The 25,156-nt window shown below is 38.5% G+C and overlaps 1 protein-coding gene across 10 annotated transcripts in view; it reads right to left on the bottom strand.

The window, feature by feature from the left end:
• TMEM108 (transmembrane protein 108) overlaps positions 1-25,156 on the bottom strand; it is a 658,024-nt gene that overhangs the window by 218,379 nt on the left and 414,489 nt on the right. The window contains exon 1 of one of the 10 annotated variants that reach the window (XM_064378698.1): positions 13,060-13,085. The exons of the other annotated variants lie outside the window; for them this stretch is intronic. The gene's annotated coding sequence lies outside the window, so the exon portion shown is untranslated. Of the gene's footprint in view, positions 1-13,059; positions 13,086-25,156 lie in introns of those variants that run through there. 10 annotated transcript variants of the gene reach the window in all.

Raw genomic sequence — 25,156 nt, 5'->3', positions numbered from 1 at the left:
ATTTACAAAAGAAAGAGGTTTAATGGACTTACAGTTCCACATGGCTGGGGAGGCCTCACAATCATGGAGGAAGGCAAAAAGGAGCAAGTTATGTCTTACATGGATGGCAGCAGGCAAAGACAGAGCTTGTGCAGAGAATCTCCCCCTTATAAAACCATCAGATCTCATGAGACTTATTCACTATCACAAGAATAGCATAGGAAAGACCCACCCCCATGATTTGATTACCTCCTACTGGGTCCCTCCCACAATACATGGGAATTCAAGATAATATTGGGTGGTGACACAGCCAAACCATATCAACTGGTAATAGATAAAAATAATTCCAATTACAAGTCCTTTTTAAAAATCTTAAACCATGTACCAAGTTTTTGATCTAAATTGTGTATTATAAGTTAAACTTAAGTTACATTCTATTATTAAATATGAGTGTATTTCTGTAAGCACAGTTATGCTGAAATAAAGTTTTAAAAAGCTCAAAAAAACCCTGCCCAATAGCAGCAAGCAACATCCTTTACTTCACACATTGTACATAGCACAACCATAATGAAAGTAATTTTAAAAAAATCTATTTCAGGGCTTCATTTTCTTTCCTTTATTAGCCAAATGACACCTACCATGTCATTATTCTCAAATTCTACTAGATCCTCATTTGTTAATAGCTACTTATGTGATTCAAAGCAGTTCTCCAACAGAATTTCTAATGACTTCATAAATATTTGCCTTGTAAACAGTAAACATTTAATAATTTCTGTGATGACAAGCAGGAAAAGGTGATGTTTAACAACAGGACTCTGGAACCAGATGGTCCAGGGTCCATTCTTTGTTCTATCATTTGTAAGCTATGTGCCGTTGAAAAAATTACTGGACTCTCTATGAGTCAGTTTCCTCATCTATAAAATGAAAACACAAGAACAATTATATCTCACAGGGTTGCTATGAGGGTTAAATGCAAAAACCTTAGAGCAGTGTCTGGTATGCAGTAAACACTAGTATGGGTTCATTATCATTATAAACATTATCAAAGTATGCAGAGAATATTTAGCAGCAAGTGTCTAGGTATGTATAAATCATGGGAACTTTTCACACCAAAAGTGGTAAATGAGACACTAAAGCAGATAAAAGCTCCACTCATGGTTCTTTACCAGGAAATGGTAAGAATCTAGCCATTGGTACTTCTTTATTCCCTAAAATTTTAATTCTCATAAATAGAATAATTAGTGATTTATTCTTGCTTTTTTTTTTTTTTTTTAGATGGAGTTTCACACTTGTTGCCCAGGCTAGAGTGCAATGGCATGATCTTGGCTCACTGCAACCTCCACCTCCTGGGTTCAAGCAATTCTCCTGCCTCAGCCTCCCAAGCATTGGGTTTACAGGCATGCACCATCCTGCCCAGCTAATTTTTGTATTTTTGGTAGCAACGGGGTTTCACGATGTTGGTCAGGTTAGTCTCAAACTCCTGACCTCAGATGATCTACCCACTTCAGCTTTCCAAAGTGCTGGGATTACAGGTGTGAGCCACTGCGCCTGGCCTGCTTAGCTCATTTGAGAGTTAGGTTTTTTCAAAAAATGTGTAACTGAATGGAGTCCTTTCATAACTGTAACTGAATAGACATCTATTTAAGTAAATGTTATGCTCTTTTTCTTCCTGCCCCTAAGCAGTGCTTCTCAAATCTTTTTATGGAAGAGTCTCTAATAAAAGATGTGAATGAACTAATATATATCACCCTAATCCCACATTCTGAAGTCCTCAGGTACAGTGGAAAGTGGCCTCTCTAAGCAGGAAATGTCCTTGAAATTTCCTGTTTCATCTTTACAAAAATGTGTGTTTTGAGCCAGACATAGTGGTATGCACCTGAATTCAGCTATTTGGGACACTGAGGCAGAAGAATCACTTGAGCCTAGGAGTTTGAGGTTGCAGTGAGCTATGATTGCACCACCGCACTCCAGCACAGATGACAGAGCAAGACTCCATCTCTTAAAGACACATAAATATTTTGCTTTATATTCTACAATATGTAATGACTTTAATATAAATATAATTTTAAAATTATATACTAGCAATAAAACTTGTTTATATTAGGGCCTGGTGCAGTGGCTCACACCTGTATTCCCAGCACTTTGGGAGGCTGAGGCAGGCGGATTACCTGAGGTTGGGAGTTTAAAACCAGCCTGATCCACATGGAGAAGCCCCGGCTCTACTAAAAAAAGTACAAAATTAGCCTGGCCTGGTGGTGCATGACTGTAATCCCAGCTACTTGGGAGGCTGAAGCAGAATTGTTTGAACCCGGGAGGTGGAGGTTGCAGTGAGCCGAGATCGGGCCATTGCACTCCAGCTTGGGCAACAAGAGTGAAACTCTGTCTTAAAAATAAAATAAAATAAAATAACTTGTTTATATTATTTTGCCCCTAACATTCTTAAGCAAACCTGATACTCTCTGAAAGCACATCACATGCATCCATTTATACTATTCCTTTGCCAACTTCTTTCCTGTACCTAGTATGGGTAGATGAACTACAGTGTCGATACACAGATTAATGGAAAGCCAGCCATCACCATCACCATCTATCTGGCGGTAAATTATCTAAATGTCAGAGAGAGAACTTAGGAGGAATCAATACCTCAGGCTCACAAATGAGTAAATAAAACAATGAAAAAATATGTACTCATGACCAGCTTGCCTCTCAGTGATACTTCTTGCCAAAATATCTGCTTTTAGTTGCCTAATCTTCATCACTTGGCTGAATGTTAGGAACATGGGCTGGGTGATATGGGGTTTAACTATTGCTTCTTTAGGGGTGGACAAATCAGACGGACCACTCCTAAGATAATGCATTTGTCAAAAAATTAAACCACCACAATTCTGCAACAATATCTGTATTTTTGAAGGCATCTATTCCTAGAAATGTATATTAACTGATATATACTGATATATCTCCTATCATACCTTAGAGATATGTTTCTTCCTTCATTAAAAAAAGCAGTGTATACTTTTTAAAACTCTGACTTTAATATTTTGACTATTTCTTTGTTGAAGTAAAATGATGTTTAGTGCTTGTACACCACCAATATCTAAATGCTTCTGGATGCTTTAGAGTGTGTTAATGTGTTTCTAAATATTGGCTACATTTTAAACTAGGTATTTTTACAATTAAAATTGTGGTACCACATTTTACTAGTTTTGGTAACCTCCAACTCATACCTTAGTCTGAGAGCTGGGAGATCCTAGAGTTTACAGCCAGGTTTTGAATTGACAGCATCTTAGAAAGTTTCAATTTTTTTTTTTTTTTTTTAACTAAATAGAACCAGAATGGAGGCCTGAAACATTTGGGTGGCTTCCACTGTCTTTTTTGTTTTTTGTTTAAATACAACTTAGCCCTGTGTTTGCATACGTGGATGATGTGAATATTATGGGAATATTAGTTTTTCTATAACAGTTATGTAAACTGAGCTAAAAATGCTTAGTTTGGGATTAAAAAAAAAAATCTCCCAGGAAGCACACATTACTATTCTTTACAACCAGATGGAAAATAACATTAAGTCATCTCTTACCATGAAATTTTAAGGAAATGTTATTTTAATAAAAATGAAAAAGCTGTGGTGTAAAAGTTATCCCCCTCTCCTTATCTCCCTGTTAACATCAGGGCAGTATTGAAATAATGAATGCATTGTTAATGAAACCAAGAAAATAAAGACCATAGTATCTGATCCTGCCCTTGTTTCCAGTACATCTGCGCTGAGATGGTCTGTTGTTATTCAACCAGCTAATCACCATCTTTTGTTCGCATCACTGTGTTTTTACTCATTGGGGCTAATCTACAGAGCCATCTGGTATTTGATAGATAATTGCTTTTTCTAAGTCCCACAGAGCCTGAAAACTATCTCGGGGAAACTGAACTAGATAACATTCTTCCCAGGTAGAGCAGCAATTGGAGCCAAGATGGAAGGAAGGTTACAGTGGTAATTTTCAACTGGAGTACACATTTTGTCCCAGCTTATAATAAACCTGGAGTTATATGGGAAATGATAGGTTTGATAATATTCCATAGTATGACTTGTTCTAGAATCTGCTCCCATTTTCCCTGGCAGCCTCATCTCCTTCCAGAACAACTGAATCAGCCAGCATCTCTAGGGCTGAGGCTCAGAAATCTGCAGCGTTCACAAGCTCTCTCATGTGATTCCACTGCGTAGTCCAGACACCAGGGATAAAATGATGAACAGTACAGTCCCTTTGCTGTATAGATAATATTTTAGAGTTCTGTTTGTAATAGGATTTTGTTTACAATAATTACTTTTCTGACTACAAAAGAAATACATGCTTACTGCACAAAGCTTAGAAAATACAGAAAGTCCAAAGATGAGTACAAAACTGTATCATCCAATGATAAAGTTAATATTGCATACTGCTATGGTTTGAATGTGACAAAGTTCATGTGTTAGAAACTTAATCCCCAACGAAAAAGTGTTGAGAGGTGGGACTTTTAAGAGGTGATTAGGTCACGAGGGCATGAATGGATTAATGCTGTTATCTCAGGAGTAGTTTCCTAATAAAAGGATGGGTTCGGTCCCCTTCTCCCCCATCTCTCCCCTGCTCTCTTGCCCTTCAAGCCTTCCGCCATGTGAAGATGTAGCAAGAAGCCCTCGCTAGATGTGGGCCCCTTAACCTTAGACTTCTCAGCTTCCAGAATGGTAAGAAATACATTTTTCCTTATAAATTACCCAGTCTGTGGTATTCTGTTACAGGGTGTAAACCAAAAATAAAATCCTACCCACCCCCGCTGCAACTAACTGAACAGAACCCCTTGTGGCCAAGGGAGCCCCCTAAAAATCTTAAAACTGAGTTCCCAGCCAGGATGGGATGGGAGGCCAGACATGCCTCATTACATTCCCTCCCTCTTGTAGTTTAGACACGACTGACCAGCATTAATGTTAAAATAGGGATCATAAGACTGACAGAACAGACTCTTTGTGGCACTAAGATATCAAATTACAAGCAGGACATATGGCCATGCCAGGCAAGGGGTAAGTCACACACTCCTATACTTGGAATAAACTATGTTTATTTATGAGTAAAATAAACTGTTTTTTTTTCCAATTTTTATTTTAAGTTCAGGGGTGCATGTACAGTTTTGTTACATAGGTAAATGTGTGCCTTGATGGTTTGTGCACAGATCACCCCATCACCTAGGTATAAAGCCCAGCATCCATTAGCTATTCTTCCTGATGCTCTCCTTCCTCCCAACACCACCCTCCAGCATAAACTATGTTTTAATTGCCACAAGGTTTTTCTTTTTCTCTAGCAGCTAAACAAACACTGACCTTGAGATAGGCAACATTAAAACAATTACAACTCATCCAACTCATCAATGCTAACTGAACCCTGTTCTATCAGCCATAAATACAGCTTTGGACAAAACTGATTTCAATAACTTTCTCCTGATGAGAAAACCACCAACCACGGACTGGTTCTGGCTGGTTTATAGATGTTGCCCACTTGGGTGCCTTCATGTCCTGAAAAGACCTTTTAACATATAGGGCCTAACTGTAATACATTTAAACGTTAAGTCTCCACTCCAAAGTGAACACAGGTGTCTGTTATATGCATGTTTGTCCAATACACATGTATTAGGACCACCTTCATGAATATTCTTAGCTCCTTTTGTAACCTGTTCAACATGTATGTTTAGCCAACCTGTTCAACGTAAAGCTCCTATCCCAAACACACCTCCTTCATAGTGGGTCTTGGCCAGAGGCAGGCTTCTGTGGGATGGCCACCCTGCAAGCTACAATTCTTAGGAAGAAATAAAGTCTCCTTTCCTTTTCTAAATTTATAAGTTGTGTGTTTTTTTAAGCTAAGTGACAAAACAGACTGAGACACATATAAACCTGCAAATACTTCTTTTTCCAAAAAGTAAGATACGCACAAAACAGTCTATAGTTCTTTTTTTTTTTTCCACTTACCAATATGTCATGAGGGGTTTTTAATGGGACACTGTCTTTTTATAGATCTGTAATCTGTCTTACAGTATATGATTTTAAAATGCTCTTCTATGTCACTTGGAATCATCCAATGTGTAGTGCATCTAAGTCTGCCCAGGTCTAATATCCCTTTGGTATTTAGTCCCTCAGGAGGATATCAAGGGCTGCCTTTTAGGCTCCAAAGGAGCACGTAAGCCTTCATAAAGCCTCTCCCTCACCAGGAAAGGGTGGTCTGAAGACTGTCCTCAATCCATGCCTTACAGCCACTCTGCTCTGCTGCTCTTTTGACCCTGAAGAGTGATACAGAAACACATCATGTAAACAGAGATGTTTCTTTACAAGCCTGTAGTCTTTCTGGGTGTTCAATGACAACACAGAAGAATAGTTTCTAAGAGAAACAAATGGAGTTTCACATAATTTATTTTTAATAAGTACTTTATATTCCTTGTATCAAAGGCAGTAGTGTTTATACTTTGCTACTGTATATGTACAAATGTGTAAAAAATATTTTCCCACTAGATAGTGTACACTCTCCATCTGTGTAACTATGCACTTTTTTCAATATGGTGCTCTGTTGGATACCTTAATGCTTTCCCATGTGGCCTTTAAATTATGTATACTATTACTTTTTTTCAGTAAAAATGAGACCTCTCTTGTGAACATTTAAATTCACAAAACAAGTGACTCTTCTATCATTTATGGTACACAAGAATCCTCTAACATTATCTCATTCAAGTGTCACAAGAGCCCCCTAACATAGCCAGGGTTGTCACACTTAGCTGCAAGATCTTGCCACAGTCACCAATGTGTCAATAATGCCAAGCACAGTGCCTGGTACACAGGATTCATGAGCAGCTGAACAACATCAGGTTAAGTGTTTTGACCACGTCATGTGGACAGTAAGTTGGCAGAGTAAGGACGCTCCCAAACCTAAGATTCTCACTACAAGTTCAGTGTTCCTTCTACTGTATCACACTGTCTCCTGCCTTTCTGGCTCCAATACAACGATTTTCATTCAGACTCATCAATCATATAACACAAGGTTCAGCTTATAGACTCCCCACTTATTCAAAGTATCAGGCTGAGAAGACAGGCTAGGTTAGAAACTGTGTAAAAGCATTGGTGTGTGTTCAATTACCTTAAGAACTGGCCTTAGTCAGAGGTGTTCAGTCAAGTCAGTAAGAAATCCTGGCTCCCATAATGCTTGCTGTGACTTGACACTTTGTCTTGTCTGCTGAGATTAATAAAATTGTTCTTGCCATATAGTAGAAAAAGGCACTAAATGTAGTCCATGCAAAGGCAGGCACATAGAGATAGAGGTAGTGACCACTCTTCCATAAATTGATCTGAATTAAGAGTCCAATTCTACTGCTTACAAAGAGAAAACAGTATTATGAAGAGTTAATCACACTGTGCATCTCTGATGGGAAGTTATAAAATGGAAACCTAGGCAAGGGTAACTAGAAATAGGCAAGATCCTAGCTTGGAATAGTGTGAAAACTGAAAATCAGGAACTTGAGACTGAGACAAGTAGCTGTCAGAGAACAACCTAGTGTGGAACAAACTGAGGCCTTCATCAGCAGCCTAAGCTGTGGGAAACTTGGTGGCTAGGGATGATTTCAATGCAGAGGGAGAAGAAAGATGGCAATAAGTGGAGGATGCTAAACCCAATGGCAAAATTATCAGAAGACACAGGTTCAGGCCTCTGAGCATCAACTGTCTCACCTCTAAGTGAGGCACAGAGGTCTGAAATATCCTCCCTTTCTCCACAGTCTTCAAGGCTGCAGCTGTAATTCATTTAAATCTGATTTTCTAGAACAGAAATGTTTAGAGGGTTAGAGGAGGGAGTGTGAGCCCCTGTATTACTGTCTCCAAGGCACAGTCCCCATGAGACTGGCTAGGGCAAACAAGAGCATCTCTCCTTCCTCTACCCCTCTGCTGTCCACCACAACAGCTATTATCACTTGTGATTCTCTGCTCTCCTTGTTCCACCCTCCTTGACTCCTATGGCATATAAGGACTATTTGGACAATGCACCCTTCAGTGGCATAAGTTGTTGGATAACACCATGCCATCCCAAGGGAACATGGGTAGTTCTCACACTTCTCTTGGATGTTGCCTTCCACACTGTCCTGCCTCTTCCCCACTGGATAAAGATAATGGCCAGTGTGTAAGTTAATTTACTCTAGGGGTAGATGGAGAGAGGAAAAGGAAAGTAAGGCAAGAAGCCAGTAGCCCATCTCGGGAAAAAGGGTCCCCCAACCTGTCCTCTGTTTTCTGAGTCTCTTTCCCTCATGAATATTTATGTGTAGCTCTTTAGCTTGGCACTCTCTGGGAGATGGCAGCTGAGAGGTTCAAGACTGGCCAGTAAAAGCAAGGGAGAACTGACAGGCATGCAGTTAGAAAGCAAAGAACAGACATTAAACTCAAATTTCTTAGATGCAGACTTCCTACTAAAATCTATATGGGTTGGAAGAAAACCCCAGGCCCAGATGTTACTATCATGTCCATATTACCTTTTAGAAAGCACATAGCCAGCAAACTGTTTCATATGCTGCCAGAAATAAACAGACAGAATGCAGCTGGGAACTCTGAGCTGTGCTACTCTGCAAATCATTTTACTGCATACAAATGACAGTTATTATACAACTGGGATCCCCCAGGGAAATAATTTTTATTCCCAACTCCGTTTATAACCTGATGAGTCAGTTGAGGTCAGCAGGTTGGAGCAGTGTATTAATGAAGCCAAGAGCTCAGAAAAGATGCTCTGGGAGACCTGGATATTTTGCACAGTAAAGACCTGCTTTCCTAAGACCACATCCTGTAATCTTAAAGGTCTGTCTTGCAAATGTGTAGTAGACATGAGAAAGCTGAACAAAGGGCATTGATGGTTCTGTAGGCCAGAACTCACTACTGGAGAAACAATTCAGAGATAAAAAGTGGCCCGGACACACTCCTATCTTTGACCTTACTCCCACTTTAGGAATTACGGTCACTGTTACCACTGTGTAGTGAGATCATTTTTCATCTTGGTCTGCTCACTCAGGCTGAGTAGTATCATGTTCTTTTCCTTGTCTCATAGTTCCCCTTCCTTTTTAGGTCCAGTTCACAGTTGTTACAAACAAAATAATAAAGCAAGTCAATAAGGTTGCAAGGGAGGACTTATAGAGTAAACAAATAGTTGTAACACATAAGCTTTGTGATAGTAGAGATCGCTGTCTAATCTGGGTTCAAAGCTTTGTAGTAGGATAGTAAGGATTTAAGAGATTTAGCTTTTGTGTATCTGAAAAAAAAAATCTAGGATTCAATGCTCCACAAGTACAACTATTTAGGATAGTCTTATTTAGGTATCATTCAGTTTAGAATTCCCTAATATCTTTAATCAGTTTCCTTTTTTTTTTTTTTTTTCTGTATGTCCAGCAGGTTCAAAAACTATTAACCTGACTATTCCCAGCCTCACTTCTAGCACCCCCAACTTCACTCTAGGTTCCAATGTGCCTGTGTGACTCCTGACCTTTTCTGAATGCTGATTTAGAAACGTGCCAAAAAAAGGTAACAACAATACCTGAAGGCATTTAGCCAGGTTTTTGAAGAGCTCTTTGGTTGGGGGTTGGCAAAGAGACAGAAAGATACAGTTGGCAGAACTGCCATGTGTGTTGAATACTGTATCAGAAATGGTGACAAGATTTCAACAAGTTGTTATAGGTGAAAAATATACCCTCTCACTTTGAGCATTTTTTGAGTGAGAATGAGTAAAAATGTTAGTTGCTTTTAGTATTTTTTCTGCCACACAGTTGTTTCTTTGAACATATTATTGCAAATAAGGACTCAATTGAACCCCAGTTACATTTTCACATTTCTGTTTATATCTAACATAATAATAATAGCTAATATTTATTGAGCACTTACCATGTATCATTTATTCATTCAATAGCTATTAAGTCAACACCTACCTACTATGTTCCAGGCACCATTATAGGCATTGGGGATACAACAGAGAACAGGCCATGAGAGGTCCCCACCTGATGAAGCTTATTTTCTAATGAGAGTAGAAAGACAATGGACAAATATACAAAAGGAGGAAAGAGTGACAGGGTGGCTACATAGACTGAGTGATGAAAGAATGCCTCTTGAGGATGTTAAGGTGACAGCTGGTGGTGTGAAGAGGCCAGCCATGTAAGATCAATGGACAAGCATTCCAGGAAGCAGAAACTGCATCTACATAAGTGCCAATCTGAATACTTGAAGTGTTAAAACAGAAGGTTGGTGTGGCTGAATCAAAAGGGTGAGGCTGGTACAAAATGGTGTCCAAGGTAGAGGTAGGACCAGATCATGTGGGGTTATGCAGGCTTGGGTTTTATTCAACATGCCAAAAATTGAGAAGTCACTGAAGGATTCTAAGCAAGAAACTGATATGACAGAATGTTCATTTTTAAAAGACTGTATTGGCAATAGGTAGAAAATTGCTTTTGGAGGTTGGGGGGAGGGGTGTGTAAGCAAGAGGGTCAGTTAGGAGGCCATTACAGAGGATCAGATGACTGTGTAATATTAATGTCAGACAATTGTCAGACATCATGCTTTGCATCAAATTCTCAAACCACCCCCGAAAGAAGTCTACAAAATTGCACAAGGACAAAGGCTTGGCACCAAAGGTAGTGCTGGACTGACCCAGATACCAGATACATAAAGAAGTGGAGCAGGATGGCTGGGCTGAGTGACTTGCAGAAAGTAGGCAGATAGGTCCTCAAAGTCAACAGAGATTTGAAGGCACAGACAGGCTAGCAGTGACAGCAAGGAACTGCCACCTGATTAGATCTACCCTGGGAGAAGCTTCATCAATTTTTCTGTAAATGGAAAGCATTTGAGAGTGGCAGCCCAAGGTGGCCAGGTCAGCCTGGCTATGCCCTGTTGCAATAAACCTGGCCCCAGTGTCCAAGGCTAACATATTTTTAACCTATGCCCTGTTGCAATAAACCTGGCCCCAGTGTCCAAGGCTAACATATTTTTAACCTAAACCTAGAGAAGCAGCATTCAATCTCTTGGGAAGAAGTCCTAGGACTCAGTGATTTCACAAACACAGCAGAGAACTTAGGCCTTATCTGGTTCCTAGCAGAAGAAAAGGGAGCATCATTTAGACCCAAGGCCAACTCCTCAGGTGTGGCTATGTTGAGGACTGAGAACACAAACATGTTCTCACAGTCTCACACCCAGACCCATGAACCAAGGAAACATCGCAGTTTGTTCCTCATATGATTCCACTGAGCAGCATCAGTTTCTCTTCTCCCACCAGTGCCGCTTTCTAGAACCAGCTCTGAGGACTTTAACCGAGGCTGAGTGACACACAAGAGAAGCAGCAGCCCTAAAGGAAGCTCACCTACCCTGGAGGATGCCTTCCACTTCAGATAGGCCAGAAAGCCAGTCCCCTCCTAAGCACACCACAGGAGAACCCTGTAGTCCTCCACAGAGAAGGTGTCTGACAAGCAAGAAGGGGACTGTGAACCCAGAACATTCTGTTTGATTCTGGCCTCTCTCCATGCTTCTCAACGTGGATTCTAACTTGCAGTGACATCAGGAACAAAGCCATTACATTCTCTCTGCACCTTTGCTGGGTCCTCTTAAATAAAGCAGGACAAAACAGAAAGAGACTTCACATAGTTTATGAAGAAAAGTTAAAAAAAAAAAAAAAGTGAAAATGAAAACAGAAAGAACAGGATGGGCACAAAGTAGTCATTAAATGAGAGGTCCTGGAGCCACACTGCCTGGCTTCAAGTCCCAGATCTGCCACTAACAGTTGTGTCACCTTGTTTAAGTCATTTAACATCTCTGTGACTCAGCTCCCTCATCTGTAAAATGGGAATAACAACAGTATCTGCTCACAGGGTTATGAGAAGTAAATTAATACGAACATGTGGAACAGTCCCTGGCCCAGAGTTAGAGGTACGTATGAGTTATCATCATCACAGTGGGATTCTTAAATCTGAACATAAACCTGCAGTGCTACTCCTGGAAAAAAAATTATACCAGAAAGACACTGAGTAGGGTGCAAGAGCCCTCAAAGATCAGGTAATCAAAGGGGTAGATCCTTTGGAGTGAATGGAGGAAAATAAGTTAGCTACTTAGAGCATGGGTAAATGCAGCTAAAGAGAAGAAACAGAAAACACAGATGACAGATGTATAATGTTTTAAAATACCTAAATTCCAGGGAAATGGGCCATGGAGATTTACCAAAATAGATTAGCAAAACTAGAATAAAATCTACTTTATAGGTGGAAAACCATGAAGTACATCATAGTGATAAATTCCTACTAATCACTATCAACTGGTACGATAAAGGATACACAGAGCAGCTTGCCTACTTCCTTACAATAGTGGGGAATCATAGAAGATGATCTACCAGAAACCGTGGATGTCACAAGTGAAGATCTGGGGAGATAATGAATGTAATGTTCTCCCTTTTAATATGGAAAGCGTGCATTTTTGCTGTCCTTCTCTGGGTGATTCATCATATTCACCAACAGATATAGCATGCTTGTGACACTTTCCCTGAATGGTAAAGGCTGGGAATTTTTACAGCCTGGTAAACATACATGCAGCCTGAGCTGTTACTCTGCTGTGTTAGACACCTATTCACAAGCCTTGATTGGTGGCTGGATGACATTAGCCAGCTGTGGGAAAGGCCAACAGAAGACAGTAACCATGGACATTACTTTTGTGATAGCTCCTCTCATAAATGACTATTTAACTAAATTAAATCTCCTGCCCCTCATCCTTGAGACACAGGGGTCTCCGAGTACTGATGGAAGATGGACAGTGCTCCTTCACATCTCCCTCCACAAACACTGCACATACTTAGGGTCAGGAAGGGGACTGCATGCCAAAGTTCAATCATACTTCACCATGACTGGCAGAATGATGGGCAGTTTCTCTTTGACTCTGGCATTTTTCGATTTTCTATGAAACAAATGTCAAAGATGTTAAAGAACTAAAAGGTTTGCTTCCTTGAGTCAACATTTTCACATCTAACCAATTTCTATGATACATGAGACACCACAGAGACAAATATGGAGGGCAGAACTTACCTCTGTTCTTTTGTGTTTGTTTTTGTCTGAATCTGTTGTATAAAAAAGAGTTAACAGGACTCACAGGATTGTTAAGAGGCTTAAAGGAGATAACCCACTTGTCTAATACCTGGCATATGGCATGTAGGCTTTGCTCCATAAAGAAAGGTTAATCTGTTCAGTCTAAAGAGACTAAGCACTCAGAAGGCCATGCCACAGTCTCCAGGGCTGGCACTAACCAGCCTTTCAACAGAGTCACACTGGGCTAATTGTTATCCGGAACTAGGGGAGCTCATGCCCCTGGCTCACACACACCCTGAGAGAGCTATATTCAACGGGATACACGTGAATCTCCATTAAAATTGATGGCTCAAATCATCAAAGTTAGTGACTGTTATACTGAATGCTTACTATATGCTTTAATGTAGATAAGGGTTTAATATAAAGTAATTCCATCTTAGGCACCCTCCAAGAGAACTTGCTACCCTGAACTTGTTAAAAGTACTCTTAATCAGAATGCCATTCCTTGCACGGCTCTCAAGCACCGGTTTATGGCCACATGTTCTAAAATGGGTCCAATTTTCTCTAAGTGAGAAAAGGGTGTCAAGGAGAGTAAGAACTTAAAATCTGAGCAAGAGTTTACTTTTCCCAAAATTATAAGACTCAGGTTTAATTTTGTGGTAATAACTACAAACTTGTTAAAAAACATATATATATAAAGGTAGCTTGTCTTTAATTACATTCAGTCACTCTTCCAAATGTTGTTATGATCTGCATAGAAACTTTGTCCCGACCAATAACTTTTCCTTTCAATTAAACTTTTAAGAAATAGAAGTAGACAGAAAAGCCCAGTTCTATTCCTGGTCTGTAGATACCTTAAATACTTAACAGAAAAGATGAGAAAAAGACATGATTGGTTTGAGGCCAACATCTGTTTTTGAAAACTGGAGTTAAAAAAGGTAGCAAAGATATTAACAAATCTAATATGCAGCAGACACATGTATAACATATCTAAAACCTGAATATCCAGGTACTCAAGTAATATTAAGAATGATTGGTAAACATTCTAGCCAGACTGTTTCAGGAAATTATGTTGCAGCAACAACCCCAAATATCTCATTACTTTAACATGACAGAAATTTATTTCTTGCTCATGCTTCATAGTCAACATCAGGTAGCTAGGGGCTTTGCTCATCATGGCCACTTAAGGAACCCCAGGTTGATTAAGGCTTCACATTGCTTCCACCATCCCAGTGGCAGAGAAAAAGAAGGGGAAAACAGTGATTTACACACAGACTCTTAAAAGCTTCCCTCTAGAGGTGGCATATATCCATCTGGGCCCACATTTCATTGACCAGAGTAAGATACATGGCCATACCTAACTGCAAATTCTGCCACATGCCTAAAAGGCACAGAGGTGGACATTTCTGAACATCACAAATGACAATCTTACATAAGAATCTTGCACTGTTCTTTCTCATCTATTATCTCACTGGACTTCTACTCCACCCTTGCGGTTTGGGTTCTATCAGCATTCCATTTTACAAACAAAAATAGCCAAGCTTCAGAGAGATTAAGTGACTTGCTTAAATCACATAAATAGTAAGTAAAACAGCTTTTGATATTCCATATTCTAATATTTTAGTTAAAAGGCTATTGTACAAATCTTTGCACCCATAATTTGAAGTACATTCTAAGTTGTTATTTGTACTATTCATTAAATATATTGTCTGATGTTACTCATCTCTTCATATATACTATACATGCACTCTATCTCTAACTAAATTCTGTGCTTCCTGAAGATATATTATCACATAGATCCTTGCATTCTCCACAGCATCTCGCCTACTGCAGAGTCACAAAAGGCAAAATATTTCTAAGTTTGTCTTAGTTGTTGTTAAACATCTACAGAATTACTACTTTCTTAACACCATGCCTGTACCTTTGAGTATCTCAGGAGAAAGAAGTTAACTAGAAAAATTAAGTACAGGCTTGGGAAGCATAGTGAGACATTGTCTCTAACAAATAATAGTAATAATAATAAAGATTGAAACTAGACCCCTATCTTACATCATATTAAAAAAAATCAACTCAAGACAGATTAAAGACCTAAATGTAAAACCTAAGTCTATAAAAACCCTGGAAGATAATCTAGGAAATAACATTTTGGACGTAGGATCTGGCAAAGATTTCATAACAAAAATGCCAAAAGCTATTTCAGCAAAAGTGAAAATTGATAAATGGGACCTAATTAAACTAAATATCTTCTGTACAGCAAAAGAAACTATCAAAAGAGTAAACATACAACCCACAGAATGGGAGAAAATATCTGCAAACTATACATCTGACAAAGGTCTAAGATCCAGAATCTACTTAAATGTACAAGCAAAAAAACAAACAACCCCACTAAAAAGTAGGCAAAGGATATGAACAGACTCTTTTCAAAAGAAGACATTTATGTGACCAACAAGCATATGAAGAAATGCTCAATATCACTAATCATTAGGGGAATGCAAATCAAAATCAAAATGAGATACCATCTCACATCAGTCAGAATGGCTATTATTAAAAACTCAAACAATAACAGATGCTGACAAGGCTGCAAAGAAAAGGAAACACTTTTACACTGCTGGTGAGAGTATAAATTAGTTCAGCCATGTGGAAAGCAGTGCAGTGATTTCTCAAATAACTAAAAACAGAACTACCATTCAACCCACTACTGGGAATATAACCAGAGGAATATAAATCATTCTACCATAAAAACACATCCACACATTATGTTTATTGTAGCACTACTCACAATAGCAAAGACATGGAATCAACCCAGATACTCATCAACAATAGGCTGGATAATGGAAATGTGATACATATATACCAATAGAATACTATGCAGCCACAGAAAAGAATGAAATCACTTCTTTGCAGGAACATGGATGGAACTGGAGGCCATCATCCTTACCAAACTAACACAAGATCAGAAAACCAAATACTACATGTTCTCACTTATAAGTAGGAGCTAAATAATAAGAACACATGGACACAAAGAGGGGAACAACAGACACTGGGGTCTACTTGAGAGGAAAGTGGGAAGAGGGAGAGATTCAGGAAAAAGATACCCAGGTGATGAAATAATCGCCATACCAAACTCCAAAGTCACGATTTTACTTATTTAGCAAACCTGCACATGTACCACTGAACCTAAAATTAAAGTGAAACTTTTTAAAAAAAGAAAAAAATAGTTTACCACTTTATTATTATGAAGAACTTAAGACTGCTCTATTTGGATATGTCCTCCATATAGCACCTTCATTTATAAATACAAAGTTTTATATTTGTAAATACATGGTGCATCTAAAGTGCATATAAATTGTGACTATATATGTATATGCTTCCTTTTTCTTTTTTTTGGTTTATTTATTTAATTTTCTTTTTTCTTTCTAAGGTTCAATTCAGGTAGTGCTTCCCTTTTTCATCCTATCAAATCACATCACACACTACAGACAACACATCATTCTTACTACATACAACCATTCCCAATTTGCAGACTTCTGTTTGCCTTTGTTATGACACTGAAAGTTTCTCTTTGTGAATTCACTAAAAGTCATTTTGCCATCATTAAATCATTTCCATAGATTTTCCCAAAGGCAAAATCTTTCTGAAAACACTGGAATGAATGCAGTGCTCCTGCACAGGGCAAGATTGGAAGGATCAAAAGCCAAGTGCTTAATTAGCACCAGAGTCTGAATAAAAAGGAGAAGTGATAATGGTGAAACCAGTTCCCTGAGAACTTGTCTGATCTGTCATAATCTAATCACAGACTAAACTCACTTTGGGCATGCTACTCTACTTCTCTCACTTTCCTCATTGTACAAGTAGGATAATAACAGTACTTATTTCATAGAGATGTTGGGGGAATTAAATGAGAATGCATAAAACACATAAGATGTCTAATACATGGTAAGCATTCACTAAATGGTATAGCTATTACTTTCCTTTGAATTTTGCCAAAAGCTTCCACTTGAGCCAACTGAACTCAGATATTAACATATAATGAAATTTTGGGGCTGGATGGGTCTTTGGAGTCTACCTGCACCAAAGAAATTTAAGGCATCTCCCTGGAATCAAACAGTTTATGAGGGAGCAAAGATGAAATCTGGGTTTCTTGACTGTTAACCTTGTGTAATTTTATGTCTAGAAGGAACATCTTATTTAGAATGGTGTTTGACACAATGGTCTACTTGATTCTGCACAAATCAAAGTTGATTTTCCTTGGTTAGTGTTCATTTCCTCTGAAAAATCTATCTATCTAAGCACAGAAAACACAACCAACTCCCATCACTGTTAAATCCTGGCCTGAGTACAAAATGAAACAGGCCCAAATATTGAATCAAAGCTCTTTGCAGCCTAGAGGTAGGGCTCCAGTCTGCAATTAGTTCTATTTTGCTCACCAGCTTAATGGTATTGTCAGTTGTTTTTTAATTAAGTCGCCCTTAACTGCTACACTGAATGAATTTTAAGAGCTATCAGAAATGCTTGCTGTGTTCCAATGTACTTTAAAATGAAAAAATTTAAATTGGTTCTCTTTTAAAAGGCTTAGATAAGGGCATTTCAGAAAACAGCTTAAACGTGTTTTTCTAAGTAATTGAGGTCTGGAAATTCCAGTAAGTTTGCATGTCCTCCAAGCTCTAAGAGTTATAGCCTCATTCTTCCGAAGTAAGCCATTGAATTGCCTTATCTGTGAAACAGAAATCCGGACCCTGGTAACTCAGGGGAGATACACAGGAGTCATGTGACAAAGGCATTACCCAATAGATGACAGCAATTTCTAAAACAACTATAAAGCTGGATTTCCTCTTTTTATTCTTTCTTTCCAGAGTCAAATCACTATTCAACAGAGAGCAGTGTGCCATCTAGCTTCTCTCCTGCCCTTATGAAGGTTCAACTATGATATCTCTTTGAACAAAACAGATGAAGTTAAGTCAGCGTATGTTGCCATTACATTGGCAAATAAAAAAAAGATACTGCCTCCTTCTAAGAAAGTCCACTCAAACAGTAACATGAATTCCCAGCAGACCAATCGTTTGCACAAGAATATGCTATTGCTGTTCCTTAGCAACCAATGCCATTCTTCAAAGGCACTGTGAATGAAGAGTTAAATACCTTCTTCTGTCCCTCGTATCTGAAGTATGACTTGAGATTCTGATTAAAGTGAATGTTCCTCTGGCATTTTGGATGCACTCAACTGATGAAGCTTACTCATGGAGTTGAATCAAATGCTGTTTTGGTCAACCAATGTCTCAAACAACCAAATAAATACGTCATCACCCGATTTGTGCAGGTCAACTGTAGATGCATACAGTAGCATATGGTCTACTCTGGTTCGCATCAATCATGACATTCGACTCTCCATTCTCTTACTCAGCTCTCTTTTCTACTCTACCATAGAAAGAGACAATTGATGTGTGAGGCACTCAGGATACAGAGATGATGTGAAATGTTTGACAAATAAACATTTACTTCATTTAAAGTGACAAGATACCACAAATTTAATGACAATGTGCAATTAATATATTTAGAAACTCCACATAATGGTTTTATTGCTATTTGAATATAAACACAAAGTAAGATCTGTCACTGAAATACTTCATTAAATTAGGTTAAAACTATAAGCCTGGTTTGTTACAATAGGCACTTTGTTACTACTGTTTATTTCTAGGATTATAATCCTAGGTTTAATGTCAATGATTTTCCCCTCAAGTTTCTATTAGACTCTTCTTATTGTTCAGAGGGCTTCTCAGAATATAAGAAATAAAATAATTCTACAAGAAAATTTATGCTTCATAGCAAAAGTGACTTGCAATTTGATTTCCATGATGGTTTTTCCCATTAAAGATCTCTGAAGTAGACTTTGGAAAGTCTTCTCAGTAAGCTAGCTCAGGTTTAATATTGCTCAGTTGTCCATTCATTCATTAGTTTGTCCATTTATTCAAGTATTTGTTGGGCATCTTGGTGCTATAAACTGGGTCAGGGGATAGGTACGCAACAAAACAAACATGTTCCCTGCCCTCAGATTTAAAGTTCTAAGGGGGCAACAGAAAATTAACAGACAAATACAATGCAGCATGTCAGTGTCAATGCCAAGGGAGGGTCAATGCTAAAGGAGCATCTAGCCAAGGGCTCCTTACCCAGACAGGGTTCATGAAAGATACCTTGGAAAAAATGGTGGTGCAATAGGAGAGGTAAAGGAATAAAAAAGAGTTTTTGGAAGAGGAGGTAGCAGCTACACAGGTCAGGAAAAGAAAGGCATGGCAAGAGAAAGAAATGGAAACTCATTACTGATATACTCACACTGGAATAATGAGGTCAAAGGACATAAACTGGGGACTGACCAGGAAATGTTGTATAAGCCAAATGAAGGTGTCTGAGTTTACCTTAAAAGTATGGAGGCACTAAATGTGTTTGGAAAGAAAGGTGGGAGTGTTCTTGATTGTGTCTAGTCTTCTTGCCATCTTGTACTTGTTGGATCAATGTTCACTGTGTCATCAGAATACATTTCTCATAATGTCTCTGATCTGACCCCACTTTAGAAACCTCTACAGACATTTTATAACCAAAGAATGGCTCCTTTTTAATTTTTTTTTAAAGCGAATCTATCCATCATGTTCTTGATCTGGAAGGGACTTTAAAGATCACACGCTCTACTTCTTCTTACTATTCAGGTAGATAAACACAGGTTTAAAAAAGGTGAACTATAATTTTATGAATATGACCTTAAAAGCATAGGCAACAAAAGAAAAAATATCAAGTGATTATACATCAAACTGAAAGGCTTCTGCACAGCAAAGGAAACAATCAACAAATGGAAAGGCAACCTAGAGAATGGAAGAAAATATTTTCTATTATATCTGATACCATATATCTGACAGGTGGCTAATTTCCAAAATATATAAGAAATTCAGACAACTCAATTGCAAAAAAACAAACAAACAAACAAACAAAAATGAAATAACCTGATTTTTTTAAATGGGCAAAGGACCTAAGGAGTTATTGTTCCAAAGAAGATACAGAAATAGACAAAAGCATGTGAAAAGGTGCTCAACATCACTAAACATCACAGAAAAGCAAATCAAAACCATAATGATATCACTTCATACCTATTAGGAAGGCTATTATCAAAAAGTCAAAAGGTAACAAGTGATGGTGAGGATGTGGAGAAAAGGGAACCCTTGTACACTGTTTTGGGATTGTAAATTGGTACAATCACTGTGGAAAACGATATGAATATTCTCTCAAAAAAACTTATGATAGAGCTGCCATATGATCCTGTACTCCCACTTCTGGGCATATATCCAAAATAATTGAAATCAGTATGTCAAAGAGATATATGCATGCCCAGGTTTATTGCAGCACTATTCATAATAGCCAATATATGAAAACAATCTAAGTATCTACTGAGAGATGAATGAGTAAATATTATATAAGGGAATATTATTCAGCCTTCAAAAAGAAGAAAATCCTGCCATTTTCAGCAATATAGATGAACCTAGAGGACACTATGTTAAGTGAAATAAGTCACACAGAAAGAAAAATACTGTATAATCTCACTTAGTATTTTTCTAAAATAGTTGAACTCATAGAAACAGAGTAGAATAGTTCAAATGATACAAACTTTCATTTATAAGATAGGTTCTGGGAATCAAATACACAGCATAGTAACTATAGTTAATTATGATGAATTGTATACTTAAAATTTGCTAAGACATCTTTAGTGTTCTCACCATGCATTAAAGAAATGATGAGCCAGAACTGGAAAAAACCACTTTAAACTTCATATGGAATCACAAGAGACCCCACATAGCCAAGACAATCCTAAGCAAAAAGAACAAAGACAGAAGCATCATACTGCCAGACTTCAAACTGTACTATAAGGCTACAGTAATCAAAACAGCATGGTACTGGTACGAAAACAGAGACAGACCAATGGAACAGAACAGAGACCCCAAAAGAAACACCACACATCTACAGCCATCTGATCTTTGACAAACCCAGCAAAAACAAGCAATGGGGAAAGGACTCCATGTTTAATAAATTGTGTTGGGAAAACTGGCTAGCAATGTGCAGAAAGCAGAAACTAGACCCCTACTTGTCACCTTACACTAAAATTAACTCCAGATGGATCAAAGATTTAAACATAAAACCTAACACCATAAAAACACTAGAAGAAAATGTAGGCAAAACCATCCAGGACATAGGCATAGGCAAGGACTAAAACACCAAAAGCAATGGCAATAAAAGCCAGGATAGATAAATGGGATCTAATTAAACTCCAGAGCTTCTGTACAGCAAAAGAAACCATCATTAGAGTGAATCAGCAACCAACAGAATGTGAAAAAGTTTTGCAATCTACCAATCTGACAAAGGGCTAATATCCAGAATCTACAAAGAACTAAAACAGATATACAAGAAAAAAACAAACAACCCCATTCAAAAGTGGGCAAAGGATATGAACAGACACTTTTCAAAAGAGGATATATATGAGGCCAACAAACATATGAAAAAATGCTCATCATCACTGGTCAGTAAAGAAATGCAAATCAAAACCACACTGAGATATCATCTCATGCCAGTTAGAATGGTAATCATTAAAAAATCAGGAGACAACAGATGCTGGAGAGGATGTGGAGAAATAGGAACACTCTTACACAGTTGGTGGGAGTGTAAATTAGTTTAACCATTGTGGAAGACAGTGTGGAGATTTCTCAAGGATCTAGAAATAGAAATTCCATTTGACCCAGCAATCCCACTATTGGGTATATACCCAACGAACTATAAATCGTTCTACTATAAAGACACATGCACATGTATGTTCATTGCAGCCCTGTGTACAATAGCAAAAATCTGGAATCAACCCAAATGTCCATCAATGATAGACTGGACAAAGAAAATGTGGTACATATACACCATGGAATACTACACAGCCATAAAAAAACGATGAGTTTGTGTCCTTTGTAGGGACTTGGATGAATCTGGAAACCATCATTCTCAGCAAACTGACCCAAGAACAGAAAGCCAAGCACCGTATGTTCTCACTCATAGTTGGGTGTTGAACAATGAGAACACGTGAACTCAGGGAGAGGAGCATCACACAAAAGGGACAGTTGGGGGGGGTAGGGGAGAGACAATGGGGGGTGGGGAAGGAGGGGAGGGTGGGGAGGCATAACATGGGGAGAAATGCCAGATAGATATAGTAGGCACCTAAAGTAAAATAAATAAACTAAAAAAAAAAAAAAGAAAGAAAGAAATGGTGAGCATATGAGGTATGGATGTTAATTTGCTTGATTTGGTAATCACTTCACAATGTATCCATATTTTGAAACATTACATTGTACACCTTAAATATATATAATTTTTATTTGTCAATTATTTTTCAGGAAAGCTGGTGGGTGGAGATAAGAAAGGTGATCTGTTTTATCTGAGGGCCTGTGGGGTGCTGAATCAACTGCGTAAGGCCTAAAACCTAAGCTCCTATTGGTCATTCTTTTATGTAGCACTATCAGGTAGTGAAGTCCAACTTGACTGATATAGATGTTTTCTTCTCTTATTCTATAAGCTAGGTTAAATATTTCTGTTTTCTTGTGTTTTTGTTTTGTTTTGTTTGAGGCAAGGTCTCGCTCTGCACTCCAGGCTGGAGTGCAGTGGCATAATTTCGCCTCACTGCGGCCTTGGCCTCCCAGGGTCAAGTGATCCCCCACCTCAGCCTCCTGAGTATCTGGGACCTCAGGCATGCATCACCATGCCTAGCTAATTTTATTTATATTTTTGTAGAGATGGGGTCTCACTATGTTGCCCAGTCTGGTCATAAACTCCTGGGCTCAAGTGATCCTCCCACTCCAGCCTCTGAAAGTGCTGGAATTACAGATATAAGCCACCATACCCGGCCAATGCTTGAATTGTTTTTAAACATTACCAGCACATTTAAAAGGTGAGAGGCTCTCTAGAATGACTGCTATCAAGAATGTAATTTAAGAACAATCATGCTTCCCTTGTTAATATGGATTTATATTCTGAACACATAGAAGACCTTTCAGTTAAATCTTAGACTTTTCTCAGCATTAGCATCACCTAACTGAAAGCATAATGATATGATGCAGGTAGTCAGTGTCCTCATTTTTTTAAATTAATGCTCCTAGAAACAGAAGTGCAATATGACCACAACAAAACCAGATGCTCTGGCTCCTCAGTTATCCTGTACATTTTCCAACTGCCTCAAGAAAAACAGATAGTATATTTGCTCTAGCTTTGGCCATTAGAGGTTCTTTGAGACTGGCTTCTGTGTCCTTTTAGTGTATTTTTTTTTTCTTGAGCATTTACTTACTTTCTGGCACCACAAGATACTCTCGGTTCCTCTTGTATTTTCCTCTCCCGGTCTTAGAATCAGCCATTTCTCCATGAAGTCCTGGGCTATTTTACCAGAAAACGATATTTAGAAAACAAAATCTGGGCGCTAGGTATGCTCATTGCTCATGGATAGAGCTAGAAAATATTTGTATGTGTATTAATGCAGGCATACAGAGATACCTGTATTTCTGTAGCTAGCTATCAAAATATGCATTAACATAAATAGAAGTTCATATTGGTATTTCTAACTTTAATCCAGCACCGTAGGATTTATCACAGCATTCAGAGGAGGGGAGTTTTTAATCAGAGAAAGATTTTAAGTAAAGAAAAGATTCCTCAAAGCAGGTATGTCTTAGGCCAGACTGAGGGGAAGATACTGACATGGTCATCAGTTGAGTTTCTTTAATTAAATAAAATCTTCTCAGAAGTAGGTAGTAGGTTGTACTGACTATGTTTTACAGGTGGCAAAACTGAGTCTCCAGAGAGGTTAAGAAAGTTGCCAATATTTTTACTACAAGCAAAAAGCAAACAACCCCATTAAAAAGTGGGCAAAGGACACGACCAGACATTTTTTAAGAGAAAACAGGTATATGGCCAACAAGTATATGAACAGATGCTCAACATTACTAATCATTAAAGAAATGCAAATCAAAACCACAATGAGATACCATCTCACAAAAGTCAGAATGGCTTTTGTTAAAGAGTCAAAAACAAACAGATGCTGGCAAGGTTTCAGAGAAAAGAGAACACATACGCTGCTGATGGGAGTGTAGATTAGTTCAGCCGTTGTAGAAAGCAGTGTGGTGATTCCTCAGATAACTTAGAATTACCATTTGACCAGCAAATCCCATTATTGGGTATATACCCAAAGGAATATAAATCATTCTACCATAAAAACACATGCATGTATTATGTTTACTACAACACTATTGACAACAGCAAAGACATGGAATCAACCTAGATGCCCATCAATTGTGGGCTAAAGAAAATGTGGTACATATATACTATGGAATACTATGCAGCCATAATAAAGAATGAGATGTCTTTTGCAGCAACATGGGTGGAGCTGGAGGCCATTATCTTAAGTGAACTAATGCAGGAACAGAAAACCAAATACCATATGTTCTTACTTATGAGTGGGAGCTAAACAAAGAGAATATATGAACACAAAGAGGGGAACAAATGACACTAAGGTCTACTTCAGGGTGAAGAGTAGAGGAGGGAGAGAATCGAAAAATTCCTAAGGGATACTATGCTTATTACCTGGGTGATGCAATAATCTGTACACCAAAACCCTGAGACACACAGCTTACTCGTAGAACTTACATACTGCATATGTACCCCTGAACCTAAAATAAAATTTTTTTAAAGTTAACTTAAAGAAAAAGTTAAAGGTGTCTAGCAAGATGGCCAAACAGGAACAGCTCCAGTCTGCAGCTCCCAGCAAGATCAAAACAGAAGGTGGGTGATTTCTGCATTTCCAACTGAGGTACCTGGCTCATCTCATTGAAACTGTTTAGACAGTGGATGCCAGCCCACGGAGGGTGAGCAGAAGCAGGGTGGGGGGTGTCACCTCACCTGGGAAGCACAAGGGGTTGGGGAACTCCCTTCCCCAGCCAAGGGAAGCCATGAGGGACTGTGCCACGAGGGACTGTGCCATGAGGGACAGCTATCTGGCTCAGATACTATGCTTTTCCCATGGTCTTTGCAACCCACAGTC

This window comes from Aotus nancymaae, unplaced genomic scaffold (genome assembly GCF_030222135.1).
Source record: "Aotus nancymaae isolate 86718 unplaced genomic scaffold, 86718_ANA_hifiasm-v0.15.2.pri h1tg000019l, whole genome shotgun sequence".
Lineage (NCBI taxonomy): Eukaryota > Metazoa > Chordata > Mammalia > Primates > Aotidae > Aotus > Aotus nancymaae.
The sequence above is the reverse complement of the archived record's forward strand: the minus strand, read 5'-3'. Positions and strand labels throughout refer to the sequence as shown.